The sequence below is a fragment of the Notechis scutatus genome, chromosome 3, assembly GCF_049901735.1.
Source record: "Notechis scutatus isolate UNSWTSFEM ecotype Mainland chromosome 3, rNotScu1.2, whole genome shotgun sequence".
Classification (NCBI taxonomy): Eukaryota; Metazoa; Chordata; class Lepidosauria; order Squamata; family Elapidae; genus Notechis; species Notechis scutatus.
The window spans coordinates 86,390,752-86,408,175 of NC_142011.1; the positions used below are offsets into that span (position 1 = coordinate 86,390,752).

At 43.6% G+C, this 17,424-nt stretch overlaps 1 long non-coding RNA gene across 1 annotated transcript; it reads right to left on the bottom strand.

The window, feature by feature from the left end:
* Window positions 1-1,613: 1,613 nt before the first annotated feature.
* LOC148131272 (uncharacterized) lies at window positions 1,614-2,881 on the bottom strand. The gene is made up of 2 exons (XR_015748658.1): window positions 2,180-2,881; window positions 1,614-2,132 (listed from the first exon to the last, which is right to left on the bottom strand). It is a non-coding gene; the product is annotated as an uncharacterized LOC148131272 (long non-coding RNA).
* Between the last annotated feature and the right edge of the window lie 14,543 nt (window positions 2,882-17,424).

Consider the following 17,424-nt stretch of genomic DNA (forward strand, 5'->3'; position numbering starts at 1 on the left):
CACTTTTTTCTAGCTTACTAAGAAGTAGGTTGTGGTCTACTTTGTCGAATGCCTTGCTGAAATCTAAATATATTATGTCAACAGTATTTTGCTGGTCTACTAATTTAGTCACTGTGTTGAAGAATGAAATAAGATTGGTTTGGCATGATCTGTTCTTAACAAACACGTGCTGACTGCTAGTTATTACTTTACTTGTTTCTAGATGTTGGTAGATCTGTTTTTTTTATTATCTTTTCCAGTATCTTCCTGGGTATTGATGTTAGGATGATTGGTCTATAGTTTTCTGGGTCTGTTTTTTTTTCCTTTTTTGAAGATGGGAACCACATCAGCTCTTTTCCAGTTCTCTGGTAGTTCCCCAGTGCTCCAGGATTTTTGAAAGATATGGTGCAGTGGTTCTGAGGTGACCTCTGCCAGCTCCTTTAAAACTCTGGGATGTAATCCATCAGGCCCCAGTGATTTCTTTTCATAAAGATCAGACAGGTGTTCTCTTACTATTTTTTTGCTTATTTTAACTTTTATTTCAGGTCTGTCTTTTACAGCTATGTTTTTGGTGGGTTGAACTATAGTTTCTTTTTGTGTAAAGACAGATGCAAAGAATGAGTTAAGCAGTTCTGCTTTCTCTCTGTTGCCTGTTACTTCCTTGCCATCTCTCTTTAGTGGACCGACTGTTTCCTCGATCCTTTTCTTGTTATTTATATGTTGGAAGAAACTGTTTTTATTATCTTTGACTTTTGTTGCAAGTCTTTGTTCGTTCTGAGCCTTTGCTATCCTGACTTTGTCTTTGCAGATTTTGGCTATCTGCTGATATTCTGCCTTAGTTGTATGTCCTTCTTTCCATTTTTTGTACTTGTCCTTTTTTTCTTTCAATTTGCCAGAGAGATCTTTGTGTAGCCATGCTGGTTTCTTCTTGAATTTCTTGTTTTTCTTTCTCAGTGGTATTGTGCTGGTCTGGGCTTCTATGATCATACTTTTTAGAGTTTCCCAAGATTCTTGAGTTGTTTTCCACTTTAGGATTTTCATCCATGGAATCTTTCCCAAGTTCTCTCTGAGTTTATTGAAATCAGCTCTTTTAAAATCCAAGACTCTGGTGTCATTATGTTCTGTTGCTTGTGTTTGTGTTATGTTGAATTCTAGTATGACATGGTCACTCTCACCCAAGGTTCCTGCAGTTTCAACTCCCTCTATCACTTCTTCTCTGTTTGTAAGAATTAAGTCCAGTATGGCTGTCTCTCTAGTTTCACCCTCTACCTTTTGGACAACAAAGTTGTCAGCTAGGTTGGTGAGGAACTTATTTGATTTCTCAGTTGGTGCAGAATTAGTTTTCCAATTGATATCAGGATAATTGAAGTCTCCCATTACTATTGTGTGTTTCCTGCATATGTTTGTTAGTTGGCTGGCAAAAAGGACATCTATTTTTTCTGCTTGATTGGGTGGCCTATAATATACACCTATGGCCATGTCATTCTTTTTTTCTTTTATATTGACCCATATGCATTCTAGGAGGTTTTCATCTTTGGTTTCATGCATTGCTGTAGCAATATAGTGGTCTTTTACATACAGTGCAACTCCACCTCCTCCTTTATGGGGTCTGGTTTTTTGAATAGTTTGTATCCTTCTACCAGTATTTTCCAGTCATGGGTTTCATCCCACCAAGTTTCTGTTATTCCAACTATATCATATTTACCTTCATGTATTTGTAGTTCGAGTTCACCCTGTTTGTTCCCCAGACTTTGTGCATTTGTATATAGGCACTTGAGATCTTTATGTCTGACACTGTGTTTACTGTCTACATAACCTGTGTTGTGCCTGCCTGTCCCTACTTTCTTGCCACCTGTTTGATTAGTGCACATGGTATGGCACTCACTATTAAATGCTTGGTTTTGGTTGGCATCAAGGTTGATAATCTTACCTGCACAAACATCTATTTTGCATGCACTGGTATCCTTATTAGTTTTAGGTTGCTGGGGACAGAGATGTTCTGAATCCATTAATTCTCTGTCCCCGCTGTTCAGTTTAAATGTTTATCCAGGAAATCTGTGAATTTAATGCCAAGTAACTCAGTCCCTTTCTTTGATGGATGCAAACCATCTCTTTTGTACAGTTTTTCATTGGACCAGCTGCAGACATCATGACTAATAAAACCAAAGCCTTCCCTTTTACACCACTCCTTTAGCCACACATTAAACTCTGCTACACGCTGCCCTTTCCCTTTTTGTTCCTTATATACTGGTAGAACCTCTGAAAAGATAAGCCTACAGTCCATATTACTAAGTTCATACCCCAAGCTCTGGAAGTCTTTCTGAACAGAAAGTACATCCTTTTGGGACAGATCATTTGTACCAAGATGTATAATAGCATCAACATCACAGTCCTTGCTGGCATTCTTGACTATCTTAAGAATACGCTTCTTGTCTCTGCTGGCAGTAGCACCTGGTAGACACCTGATCTCTTTCAAAACCTCAGTATTCTTTCCTAAATTTACATCCCTTATAATTGAGTCCCCAACCAGAAGGTGGCTTCTCTTTTTGGATGCCTTGCTCTTCTTGTGTGACTGGTGCGTAATACCTGATTCACACTTTCTCCTTTCCAAAGTAAGTTCTTCTTCTAGGACCATGATTCCCAGCTTACTTGAGTTATCATTATCTCAACTACCTTGACCTGTCACTTTAGTATCCCTATTAAGGTCAGCAAGGGCACTGTATCTGTTATGCTGGGACACAGCAAAAGCTTTGTGTTTATGGTCCACAGCTCTCACCCTGCCAGATCCCACGGTTGTCCATACTGCCCTTTTCCTGTAGGATCTTTGTGGTAGTGGGGGCTGGTAGCACGGCAGCTCAATAGATGGCTGGATTGGGCACCTAATTTCTGCTTGGAGAGCACAGATTAGAGATTGTAGACAGGTAATCTGTCCATGTAGACTGGTAATTTATTCTAAAGCCCTAGTATTTTCCCGTTGTCTTTTATCCAACATTTAGCTTTTCTGAAGAGCCTAAAATTTTACTTTGAAGACTCAGGATACCAAGAACAATGTCACTTTTGAACTTTGATCTTGGAGAAGACTCCTGAGAATACCAGGGTAGCCAAGAAAACAAATGGCTCATCAACCCAGAACTCTCATTTGAAGTGCAACTGACCATGTTCAAATCCCTCTACATTGGGCATATTATATGAAGACCCAGCTCTTTGAAGAAGGCTCTAATGCTGGGAAGGTGGGAGGAAAAAGGAGTGGATGTCCAGAAGCAAAGTGAATGGACTAAGCTATAGAGCAGGGGTGTCAAACTTGCATTGTAACAGTGTCATCACGTGACATATTGTGACTTTTCCCTTGTTGTTAAACTGGGCACGGGCATGGGCATGGCCAGTGCATGACACATCTGGCCTGTGGGACACAAGTTTGACAACACTGCTATTAGAGGCAATGGATACGACACTGGAAGTTTTGAAGGACCTGGATTTTCCCAAATAGGTCGTCCTGGAAAGAATCTATCTATTTGGTTACTAAGAATCAACACACATTTGATGACAGATAATCAAAAAGATGGCTGAGTGCTACTACCTGCTATATGGTGACAAAAGAAATAAATGGAATTATGTTATTATATAATCTTCCCCTCCTCCAATATATCATCTGCAATATTATTGACAAATCATAAAGAAGTATTGATGCCTAACATCATGCTCTTGAGATATTTTCAATCGGCATGTCCACATTTAATACAACAATTGTGAGGACTATTATTCAATCCTTGCCTAATTTCAGGATGTGCATAAATATCCAACCAATGCTGTGTTGTATATCTATTTTTCTCATCCAGTGGGTCCATTTTAATTTACAGTTTAACATGTGTAATGGGCAAAGGGTATTGGATTAATGTCAAAGGCTAAATCCTTATTAAAAGCTATAAAACATAGCCTTGAAGTGTTTAAAAAAAACACTGGCTGAAGCATGCTTGTGGGAAGAGGATAAATAGAAAAGGAAGACCTGTTCACTTATTATGGTTTTCTCCAATAAAAACACTCTTGAGTATCTCTAGCTATCTCTTAAAACCATGAAAGCTTTACTCTACTTGAGTTATATTCATCTTTGAAGAAGCCACATATAAGCTCCTCTTGTTCCAGAAAAAAAAGCAATCTTGAGGAATACACATTAAGACCATGTTATTTCATCTCAAAAGTTTGATTTGAAGGTGATTCAATCAATTTAATGAAAAAATAAAGTGGTTAAAAAAAGTTAGATTACCAACCATCGGTTTTAGAAAGGCCAGCATCAATAAACTAAGGGAAATAGAACAGAGGTTCCTTGGAAAGAAAACTTTAAAGGCCAAGGTATTGCAGCCATTTGGGACTTCTCAAAAAGAAAATAAAGGATATCTTAGTTACAAATAATAGCAACAAAGAAGAAAAACAGCAAACAGTCAAGCAGAGAGCAATGTCTTTTCAAGATGCTTCTAAAGAGAAAACAACTCGGCCCCCAACATTGGATATAAACAAGGAGCAAATCCCACACTCACTAGCACTGATGATATCATCTAATTAGGTAATTAAATGTCTGCAAGCAAACAACCAAACTTGGAGAACAGCAAAGATTCCATAGTTTGATTATACTTTCAAAGCAAGGTGCTGAAGAAATCTGAAGTATTACTTCAGGTGTACCCAACTAAGTACTTCCTAATGAAATTAGAAAGATTAGGAGATTTTAAAGACTTTGGCACATGCAAAAGCCCACTCTTTTGAATCACTTTAAAAGTTCAAATCAAATTGCTCCAATTTACTGGATCAATACAAAGTTTACAACCAGACTGGATTGATTTTCTGAACTGACTCAAAGGTCTGCCTCAAATAAATTCAATTTTTCAGTTCAAATACTGCAGTTGGATTCATGCATGCCTACCATATATAAAATATCTTGAATTTTAGTAACCCAACCGTATAGTATGTAAGTTTGGACCAATTCAGAAAGCTAAAGAAACGATTGATGGGCAGTGGTGCTGCATAATGATTAAAAATCAGAGACAAATCCACAAATCAAGATTAACATTTCTACTCAACAAAATTCTCTGGTGATTTTTGGTCATTTTTTTCTTCTCTTAATTCAATACACATTGTGGACATTTTTATTCTATGGAAATAATTCCCATAATAAATACCTAAATGTTGATTTTAAAATCTCCCTCTAATAATTGGGCCTATTGTCTACACATATGATCCAGGCCAGGGAGTTTCAAGTAACTTTTATATGACATTTCTTTTGATTAAATGTTTGGTATTTATTTCACAATTTCCTAACTTTGACTTTCTGAAATTCTTCATTAAATCCCATTGCTACAAGCCTTGGAACATTTTTGAAAAGAAGCATAGGTAATAGAACCCCATTGTTCTATTCTGTCTTAGGAGCCGTGGTGATGCAATGGTTAGAATACAGTACTGCAGGCTAATTCACTGCTCACTGTCAGGAGTTCAATTCTGACTGGCTCAAGGTTGACTCAGCCTTCCATCCTTCTGAGGCCAGTAAAATGAGGACCCAGATTGTTGGAGGCAATATACTGATTCTGTAAACTGCTTAGAGAGGATTGTAAAGTACTATGGTATATAAGTCTATTGTTATTGCTATCATGTTGCTATCCCTTTCTTAATGTGTTGGGTAAACCTAGCTAAATGGCTGTACTCAGATATTGATTTAGCTGTAGGTCACACAACTAAAGTCCTAAAGTAGCCTTCCTTAGCCAATTTAGCAGAAATCCGTGGCCTTTTCCATGCTGCCTAGAAAATCTTTGAATTGCAGATCCATCCACAGCATGCTGACTCTATGAGGATTCCTACAGCGAGACTAAATATTAAAGCAAGTAATGCTTATATTCATACACAAATAATAATTAGCAGAAATGTTTTGGAGTTCCCTAATCAATAGATTTAAACACAATTAACCGTAAGCTGGTTTGCTGCTTTGGTGTTTAGAACTGGCAGAGTAAACACGAAGGAGCATATGTAATCTGCTATAGATAAAACATCCAGACTGCAATTGCTATGTTCACCCAGCTCATTAAACCATAAACAACACTTTAAAAACCATAATGGCCAAAGCCCAGCATTTTAACATGCAGTGAACATCAGGCTATCATGATAAATTATAACATGAGTGCTCTGTTTGGTTTAGGATGTTAGATGAACCTCTGCTTCCCTAACCATGGTTTATGATTCAACATGCTTAGCCAAAAAAACAGTAAGAAAGAATATATCCTGAGGCCTTTTGGAGTGTAAATCTATATATTGCAAGAAACCAGGAAACATTGGTGAGATTACTGCCTCCATGTAAAATTTAAACAGAAAACAGAGATTTAGAAAATCTTTTCCTAGGCCCTTTTGAGCCAGGGACTAGTAAGTTAAGAATTCAAGCTGTTTTAGCTCCCTTCCTTAGAAGCAAAAACCAAAAGCCCAAACCCATACAGGAAAGCATCAGGGAAATGAGAAAGGGGAAGACTCTCTCATTCAACATATTTAGAGACAGGAAAAAAAAAGCTACATTCTGTAGCCAGAGAAACAGGATTTAAGGACAGTTATAATACCAGCAGGTTACTAGCTGCTGCAGCACATTGATTTAAGTGCTAACAGAGTAGAAGTGTAAAATGCAAGATTGGTTGTGTTAGTGATTCCTACTTGAAGCTGGAATCCCTATGGAAAAAGTTAGAAAATCCTTACAGAATGATTGGACTTTTTCTTACTGTCGACCAGTGACTCCAATTGCATTCATAACTGAGGTATCAGCATTCTTAGAATGGCAACTCTATTATTTGCCTTCAGCTGTTGAAGAATTACTTTAGCTGGACACCCACTAAAATAGACATAGAAAATGACATAGAGCAAAGAAACTCCAAAGAAACCCATTTTAAAGAAAGATGACATGCAATATCCTTGGTGCTCTTTGAGCTTGGTTATCCTCTTGCAGATGCCCCATTACACAACTAGGATGACATGGCATGGCCATTCTGGAATAGAACATCTTTTGTAGTCTTCTCCCATATGTTAAAAGTCATGGTGGTGCAGTACTGCAGGCTAACTCTGTTCAGATTGCCAAGAGTTTGATTCCTTTGATCCTGACCAGCTCAAGGTTGACTCAGCTGTCCATCCTACTGAGGTTGGTAAAATGAGGGCCCAAATTGTTGGGTCTGTAAACCGTTTAGAAAGGGCTGTAAAACACTTTGAAGTGGCATATAAGTCAAAATGCTACTGCTATTGAAACATGATGGGTTTTTTTCAGAATGAGAAAGTCCTGGACGATATAAGTAATGTGTTCTGTACGATCCATTAACATACTTGCAAGTGCCGCGTTGTGATTGGTCAGAATGCACGGCATCCTGATTGGCTGAGCGAGCCGCACTGATTGGACCGCCGCGAATCCCCCGCGATTGGTGGAAACTAATCGCGGGAGATTCAAAGCGGTGCCATTGGCCACGGCCGCGGCAGCCAGAGAATAAAAGCCGCCGCTTTTCTTCTGTAGCCGAGCCGATCTCGGGACTTAATAAAGAGCTGAACTAAGTCACTGGCTCCCGAGTCTCCTTTCCCTGCGACGGACACGACACTGGCGACGAAGGTGGGATCCCGCAACTGATTCCCCACCGAGCACGTGGTCCTGAGGGAACGAGACCGACGAGATGGCTAGCCTCGCACCGCCCACACCCTTTAACCAAGCTACTGAGGACTGGGAATCGTACATTGATCAGTTCCTGATGTTCCTAGAGAGTAGCAACCTCAAGGACGCAAACGGGCAGAAAAAAAGGGCTGTTTTCCTGACACACTGCGGGCCCGCAGTGTTTAAAATGGCGAAAGCCCTTGCGAGACCCGAGGATGTGAAGGCGATGGACTGGGCTGACCTTGAACCGTTGCTCCGAGGCCACTATGCTCCCGCCATGCCCACCCTCATCAGGCGGCACAACTTCTACCGGAGGGACCAGAAGTCGGGTGAGAGCATCAGCGACTTCATGGCAGACCTCCGGAATCTAGGAGGCCTGTGCGGTTTCACGGACATGGACGAGGCACTACGAGACCGCGTCGTCCTCGGGCTCAAAGACCCAGTCCTACAAAGCCGGCTGATGGCAAGAGGAGACATCTCCCTCAAATGCGGAGACAGGACACCGGGGACCGAGCCACGACCTCCGAGGCAAGCACGACAACCGAGACGCGTCCAGAAGCAAGCCACCGGGAAACCACCACCCACCAGGGCGACCTCGACTCTGCCTCCGACACCACGGATGAAGAGGAGGACATCCATCGACTCCAAACAGAACGGGACTGGCGCGATCGATGGAGTCGTAAGTCGGGGCCCCAATGTGCCGGGTGCGGAGGCGACCACCCTCGATCGGAGTGCCGGTTTTTCGACGCGATCTGCCGGCACTGCGATAAGAGAGGCCACATCGCCCAAGTTTGCCGCCTCAAGAAAGCCTACAGCCCCCTATGGTGGTTTGACATTGAAATGAGACACAGGGAACTGTCTCTGAGAAAAATGCCAACCCTGAGAGAACTCAGGTAGCAGTATTTATTGAGAAAACCACACAAGCAAAATACAGTATGCATATTCAGAAAACAATGACCTCAACAGGAGATTACTTCACCAGCATGAGAACACACAATCTTGGAAAGTCCCAGATGTTACCTTGCTAGGATGAGATCATACAGCCACAGAAAGTCTCATGGGAAAGTTTGGAAAGTCCCATGAGAAAGCACAACTGTGTACCTTGTACCTTGAACTTTCACCCATTTTCCTATTCCTTCTAAACTGGCAGAATCAAAACAGAATGAGGCACTCTGAGCAAAGATACTCCTACCCCACCAAGAATGCCCACATCTCCTAGACTTACTGCTAGTTATACAAAGGCCTTACAGAAAATGATAAAATGATCAATAGGTTATATTACCACATTCCCTCCTTTTTATTTATTCAAAGATAGGGGGTGTTTTAGTGGCATAGTACACAGTTCCCTCATGACCTGATCCCACACGCCGGAAGACTGAGGTACACATTTGTAATAGATTAGGAATACATTGAATAAAACAACATAATAAGATACATATAGCAATAATAATAACAACCCCTTGCAATAAGGAGCGAAACCATGATCCATCAGGAAGCCAGGACCACAGACTGTCCCAGAATGATGCATTAAACCCATCAGCTCCAGATTGATGCTGAGCAATACGATCTTCCATGTCCTGAACAGTTTTTGTAATGTTTGGCTCATAATTATGTATAAAAACACAACAATGTGAATGAATTAAAGCACAAACTCCTCCTTGAGCAGCTAACATAATATCTAAAGCATATCGATTTTGCAAAGTAACTGTGCAATTTCAGACATTTCTACATTAATCATCTTAATATTCTTTATAGTATCATTAAACATAGCAACAGTAAAATTATTTAAAATATGAATATCCCTATAGTTCATAGCAATTCCCAAAGGCGGGATAAGACCTCGAGAAATTTGTGTCCATAGATTACCTCCCATGGTTAGGATCTGGAATTGCTCTGTTGTAGCACAAGACAACTGTTTTCTCCAGGTTGCATTCTTTATTAAATCTTTTTCCTCAAAGGCACTCCATGCAATGTTAGTCCTTCTCCCACTCTCCCAGGAAGGTGCATACACAACCAACAATTGGTGATGTTCAAGTTTTGGCAGTTGAGCGCAAATCTTTAATGTAATTATTATCTGTCCACAAATCATCGCCCAAATCTCCGGCACGCTGAACATACTGTCGCTGCTCTCTCCGCACCCGAGCAGCCCAGGACAGATTAGGCAGAATCAACAGGATCAGGAACCACAGATGCACCATCCTGCTCCTCCGAAACTTCCTTCACAGGTGCCTGCGAATGATCAGGCCGAACACACCGACCAGGAACCCAGCGAATTTGACCAAGATGTTCAACTGCTGCATAACCACGTCCCCGTTATCAGCTCAGCAGGAACCCATGCCGGATCTGGAAGGAACCGCACCAACACCCGAGGTCTCACCGCATCTGTAGAAGGAGAAGAAAAATGCCTGCTGGCCGCGCTGCATGAGGGGTTACCAGACAAATTTAAAAAATTTAAAGTATATAAAGCTAGATTTAATTGATCTTGAATCGCGGAAGCCCCAGGAGCTTCCCTCCTTTTTATTTAATTTAGTCAACATGGTCTTGAGGCGTGGCATGTGAGCAACAAAACACACATTCACACGCTGCTCCAAACATCCTTGTAACAGCAAAAGCAATCTTAAAATATCAGGTGATATTCCAGGAGACAAATAAGAACCTGCTACAAAGGGTAACAAATTATACACATACAATGAATCCACTATTAAATTAAAATCCTGATTGTGAAAATTTTGAAAAGCCAAAACTACAGCAGCAAGTTCTGCCTGCTGGGCAGACTTCTGCTCTGAAGTCACTTTTGTATGCCAAATTCCAGATTTATCTTTCCAAACACAAGCACCAAAACTTTCCCTCCATCAGTAAAAACTGTAGGAGCATCTGATATGCCCAATGGTATCCTTTCTTACATTTTGGGCACACTGATTTAGGACGAACACCCTGTCCCATTGATCTCTTATTTTGCTGACTTTGACCTCCTCCAGGAGCCCGACATTGTGCTTTAAAATGTCCAGGCTTCCCACAATTGAAACAATTCCCCTTTTGAGCATGTCCTGTTTGTAAAGCCAGAGCTAAAGTTTCCATGTTAAAAGACTGACTTCCTACCTTTCTACATGCATTAATCAAATCCGCGATTTCTCTCTCTCCACTTGCTACCAGTGGATTTAAAATCTTTTGCAATCTGTGTTAGCTTGTTCTACTGCTAACTTAAAAGCAACTCTTTCTGGGAATTGATTATCAATTTGTCTTTCAATAGCCAATTTCAGTCTGCTAATGAAATTTTCATAGGGTTCATTGTTCCCTTGTTTGATGTTAGTAAGGTCTTCTCACCACCTTCGCCGTCAGGGAGAGACCCTATGGCTTGAAAAATTATTTGTGGGAGAAGAATGAACCCTTCCTCAGGCATACCATCTCTCTGTTGTTCCACTGTTGTAAAATTACCAGCTCCGTAAAGCTGATCTGGGGTAACATTTGCTGTTCCCCTCTGGACTGCCAGCTGTCTCCATTTCTGATCTAACACCAAATATTGAGCTGGAGTTAAAATCATATTCAACAGAGCTTTCCAGTCAGCGGAATCATTTTATTTCCATAACCAACTGCTTCTAACAATGCCTGAGTATATGGCGTTCTAACACCATATTCTTTTGCTGCTTGCTTAACTTCCCTCAAAATTCTGAGCTGTAAAGGCTTCCACTCCCGCTGCGGATTTAATGCAGCATCCATGACAATTTCCACTGGATTAAGTTGAACTTCTACTCCAAACTCCACCAAATCATCTCCTGATAGTTCCCCTCTATTCTTTGCTTCTTGAATAGCTGCAGTAACTGCATCCACCTGAACCCTTAAAGGTAAACTCTTATCTTCTGACAAAGTATTTCTAGCGCCAGACAGTCCCCAGATTTATCTGGAGGTGCCGTCGGCGGCAACAAACGTACACCGCATGGTAAAGCGGCAAACCTTCTTCGGGGGTGCTAGGAGCGGTTGTTCATAAGTAGCTAACGCATCCATAATCACCCTCCAGGTTAACAAAATTGAAGAAGGGGCACGAGGTTCCTCGTGCAAAAATTTCCTATCTTTTCCAGGACTCTACTTTAATACTACCTCCCTCCGGATATGACTTAATATTTTTCCAAACATACTGTAGTAAGTCCTCAATTTCTTTCTTTCCTACAGCACAACCCCTACTGCCAATTCCAAACCCAAAACTATTCCCAATGATCCTCTCAATTCCCTGATGTGCTCTTTCTGAGCCTTGAGAGAGATCTCCCCCATACTCACGAAAAGAATCTATCTTCGTCCAGCAAAGAAGATGAGGGCCCAGTCGACGTCCATGACGATGAGTATAGGATGCGGAAACGTATAGCCTTCCAAGCTATCACATCGGGTCACCATTTATGGTGGTTTGACATTGAAATGAGACACAGGGAACTGTCTCTGAGAAAAATGCCAACCCTGAGAGAACTCAGGTAGCAGTATTTATTGAGAAAACCACACAAGCAAAATACAGTATGCATATTCAGAAAACAATGACCTCAACAGGAGATTACTTCACCAGCATGAGAACACACAATCTTGGAAAGTCCCAGATGTTACCTTGCTAGGATGAGATCATACAGCCACAGAAAGTCTCATGGGAAAGTTTGGAAAGTCCCATGAGAAAGCACAACTGTGTACCTTGTACCTTGAACTTTCACCCATTTTCCTATTCCTTCTAAACTGGCAGAATCAAAACAGAATGAGGCACTCTGAGCAAAGATACTCCTACCCCCACCAAGAATGCCCACATCTCCTAGACTTACTGCTAGTTATACAAAGGCCTTACAGAAAATGATAAAATGATCAATAGGTTATATTACCACACCCCCGACGATGAGACAACAGCGGCCGGAGACGAGACGGCACCCCCCCCAGGCCCAGGGACCGACAAGCCGAGAGTCGTTGGAACCGGGACGGACGGGGCTGACGGGACGGCGAGGACCGGAGGAGAGAGGAGACCCACCAAACAGTCGTCATTGGCCATTCATCAAGCGCAGACGCCCGGAAGGTATACGTGGAAGTGGGCATCGAGGGCAAGCCATGCAAAATGGAGGTGGACTCCGGGTCCTACCTCTCCATGGTTGCATGGCGGGAAATCAAGCGCCTGGTGCCTGGGATCCACAAGAGGGGGCTGGAAAGCCAGAAGTTAATCCTTAAAGACTACCAAGAAAACCGCATCCCGGTAGTCGGAACAGGACACTTCAAAGTGACATTCAAAGGGCACACAGCAAAGCTTCCCCTGACGGTCGTGGACCGAGACCGCCCCAGCCTTTTGGGACTACAGTGGTTCGCGCCGCTCGGAATCGAAGTGACGGGCATCAACCACATCGCAGAGGCAGACTGGGAAGAGCAACTCGCAAGGGACTTCCAGGAAGTGTTCGACGGCACCCTAGGCAAGTACCGAGGGCCCCCTATTTCCTTCAGTCTAGACCCCAGCGTTCCCCCGATACATTTAAAACCACGGTGGGTACCTTTCGCACTCCGGCCGAAGATCGATGAGCAGATAGACAAGCTCATCAAACAGGGGGTCCTAGAGCCAACTGATCACGCCCGGTGGGAGACCCCCATAGTCACCCCAGTCAAGCCCGATGGGTCAGTGAGAATCTGTGGGGACTATAAGGCCACCCTAAATTGCGCCTTACAACAAAGCGCCTACCCCGTCCCAGTAGTACAGCACCTCCTACACTCACTGGGGGGAGGCAAGGTTTTTGTGAAGCTCGACCTGGCACAAGCTTACCAACAGTTACCGGTCGACGCAGAAACCGCTGAGGCGCAGACCATAGTCACCCACCGGCGGGCTTTCCGCTGTAAGAGACTCCAGTTTGGAGTCAGCGTAGCTCCAGGAATTTTCCAGAGCCTCATGGAAAGACTCCTACAAGGAATCAAGGGGTGGTGCTCTACTTCGACGACGTACTGGTGTCAGCAGCCAACCAAAGAGAACTGGAGGGTCGCCTGAGGGAGGTACTAACAAAATTCAAAGAGGCCGAGCTTAAAGTCAAAAAAGAAAAATGCCAGCTGCATACAGAGAGGGTCGAGTTCCTAGGATATCTCCTAGACTGGCACGGCATTCACCCAACCGAGAAAAAAATCAGAGCCATCAAAGAAGCCCCCAGACTAAGGAACAAAACAGAACTGCAGGCATTTCTTGGGCTGATTAATTTCTACAATGTTTTCCTACCCCAAAAGGCGACCACGGCGGAACCATTGCATAGGCTGCTCAATAAAACACCCACCTGGACCTGGGGGAAACGAGAGGAAACTGCCTTCAACCAAACCAAAGACCTACTCACATCGGATGCCATCCTCATCCAATACAACGAGACCCTCCCACTGACAGTCACGTGCGACGCATCACCGTTCGGGATCGGGGCGATCCTCAGCCACACACTCCCAAATGGAAACGAAGCACCCATCGCCTTTTACTCAAGAACCTTGTCGAAGCCAGAAAGGAACTATAGCCAACTCGACAAGGAAGCCCTGGCAATCATCGCTGCCGTCAAAAGATTCCACGAGTACCTCTACGGCAGGACATTCACCATCATCACGGACCACAAGCCGTTGTTGGGCATCCTGGCAGGAAACAAGGCCACCCCAAACATTCTATCCCCAAGAATTACAAGGTGGTCTGAGTTCCTCGCCGCCTACAGTTACCGGCTGATCCACCGACCCGGCAAAACGATCACACACGCAGATGCCTTGAGCCGCACACCGCTACCCGACCTGGACGCCAACCCAGCACCCACAACATCCACCTTGAGCATCGAGGCCATACCCCACCTCCCCCTAACCGCGTCAGACATTGCCCACGAAACCAATAAAGACAAACGTCTGGCACGGGTATTACAATGAGCGGAGAAGGGCTGGCCGGAAAAGGACATCGATGAGACATTCAGGACTTTTAAAAACAAACAATTGAACTTTCCACGCAGAAGGGGTGTATATTATGGGGGGACAGGGTGGTAATCCCAGAAAAATTACAAAAAAGGTTCTTGGACTTGTTACATGAGGGGCATCCAGGAATCGTCAGGTCAAAAGCCCTGTCCAGAAGCTACACTTGGTGGCCAGGGATGGACAAGCAAATTGAAGCCTGGGTGGCTAGTTGCAAGCAATGCCAGGAATCCAGACCATGCCCACCCGCCGCCCCAATCCGGGAGTGGGAAACCCCCAGGGGACCATGGTCCAGGATACACATAGATTTCACTGGACCCACAAAAGGACCCACATTCCTCATAACGGTAGACGCTTACTCCAATTGGCTGGAGGTAAGCGACATGAAAACTACCACCACCGAGGCCATCATCCGAGAACTCAACAGACTATTCTCAACCCATGGCCTCCCAGATGTGGTCGTGTCAGATAACGGACCACAGTTCACTGCTCTGGAATTCGAGAAATTCCTAGCGGAACGGGGAATACGGCACGCCCTGACAGCGCCGGCTCATCCGGTGGCGAATGGTAGGGCGGAACGAATGGTCCAATTCACACACACAAAAAAAAACAATTCAAAAAATCGAGACTGGAAACATGCAGGAAAAAATAAATAAACTTCTTTTTATCCAGCATATAACCCCAAACACAACGACCAACAAAAGCCCCGCAGAACTCCTAATGGGGAGGAAACTAAGGTCCCCCCGGATAGGTTGCACCCCACATACAACCCCGAAAAACCCACCGATTCATCAAGCAGGTACCGAACATTTACACCAGGCGACGCGGTATACACAAAAAACTTGAGAGGGGACCCCCTCTGGATACCGGCGACGATAACCCAAGCAACAGGTCCCCGCTCGTACCGGCTACAAACAACCGACGGACAAGAATGGAAACGACACATCGATCAAATAAGATCAAGAACAACCACTGGAAACACAACCGACATGCAAATAAGCACAAACAGACACACAGAAAGGGAAGGGAACCTCCCCAGCACAAACCAAGAGGGGAGGGGAGGCCCCGGGGACCAACCCCAACCAGAAAGAAACCAGGAATACTTACCAACCGAGACAGAAACAGACACCCAGCTCGAAGCCTCACCAGGGAGAAGCAGCCAGGCCAGCTCAACCAGCCCGGAAAGACCGAGCGGGAGCAGCGACAACAGCAGCTCGACCAACCCGGGTAGACCGGGAGGGATCTGCAACGAAAGGCCCGGCTCACACTTCCAGGTGGTTCCATCGACGAGGCAGAGAGCGACACAGAACCCGACCGAACCGGCCGAAGGCCAACCAGCAACTAACCCGCGCAGGTCAAGTAGGCAAGTACGGAGCCCCGCCTACTTACGGGACAACGTTACATAGGACCATACCAAGAGGGGAGGGGTGTTCTGTACGATCCATTAACATACTTGCAAGCGCCACGTTGTGATTGGTCAGAACGCACGGCATCCTGATTGGCTGAGCGAGCTGCACTGATTGGACCGCCGCGAATCCCCCGCGATTGGTGGAAACTAATCGCGGGAGATTCAAAGCGGTGCCATTGGCCGCGGCAGCCAGAGAATAAAAGCCGCCGCTTTTCTTCTGTAGCCGAGCCGATCTCGGGACTTAATAAAGAGCTGAACTAAGTCACTGGCTCCCGAGTCTCCTTTCCCTGAGACGGACACAACATAATGTATCCACATAAACCTATCTTTCAAACTATGTGGCAGATGAGGGAACAACATCCCATGTGCATACACCAACCCAGAACTCATCTTCATTGTTTTACAAGGGGAGACTCACTCATCAACCCCCCTTAGTAAAGTATTCCTTAAAAGATTTCCCCAAATGTTGTTCACGAAGAATGAAACCAAAAGGTGTTTTCTTTCCTATTGCTAAAAGTGCCTTTAATGGTTATTCCAAAATCTGCTATTTTAGAAGAGAGGCGTCTTTCCCCCAGTAAATACAAATTTAATATGGGCCCCTAAAAACCAAGGGAAGAATACATGCTCACTAGATTGCAAATACCAGATTTTTTTTAAAAAAAAGTCAGATCTGATTTTGGAAATTCTGTGTGCCTAGAAACCGAGGCAGGAGCAATACTAACATGGTAGTAAAATGAATTGAAATTGCTGCTGACAGCAAAATGGGAAGCAACATTAGATGGTAAATGCTGTTCCCGGAAAATGTTACAGCTTCTCTAGTGCTGCAGGGAGCAGTGATTTTAAAAACAGCTATGAATCTGGAAGAGAAAGAAAAAATAATACCGTAGATATTGGTTGAATAGAAGGGTTGTTATTTCGACTATTATGGTTGGTGGCATAGTCAACCAGATGTTTAGACTGGATATGGCGTTTTTGTCCACCAATCAAGTGTTACCCAAGGACTTGGGATAGGCAGATATTATTATTATTATAACAGCATAAAATCACAGCTGCCAGTTCTTAAAATGGTGTTGGCTTACATTCACATCACATTGTTTTCAAGAACCTAGGATGTTGTAAGGTATCAACATAATATATGTCTGAATCCACTCTTATTATTTGCATAAAGTTTGTTATTTCTTGTAAATAAATAAAAGCATGTTTTCTGCTGTGGTGAAACTTTGAAATGTAATCAAGGCTTATTCCATTGGAATAAACAAGGCAAGGAAGGTTTGGTAGATGGGCTCTATTAATGGTAAATATGTTGTAGCAGTGGGTAAGACTCAGCTAAGATTAACAAACCCTTGAGGAATCAACTTAGCAGACTCTACTCCGAGAGGAAAACAAGCACAACACACACACACACACACACACACACACACACACATCAATGATTGCTCATTTGCCTAGCTAGTATTTATCCTGAAACCAT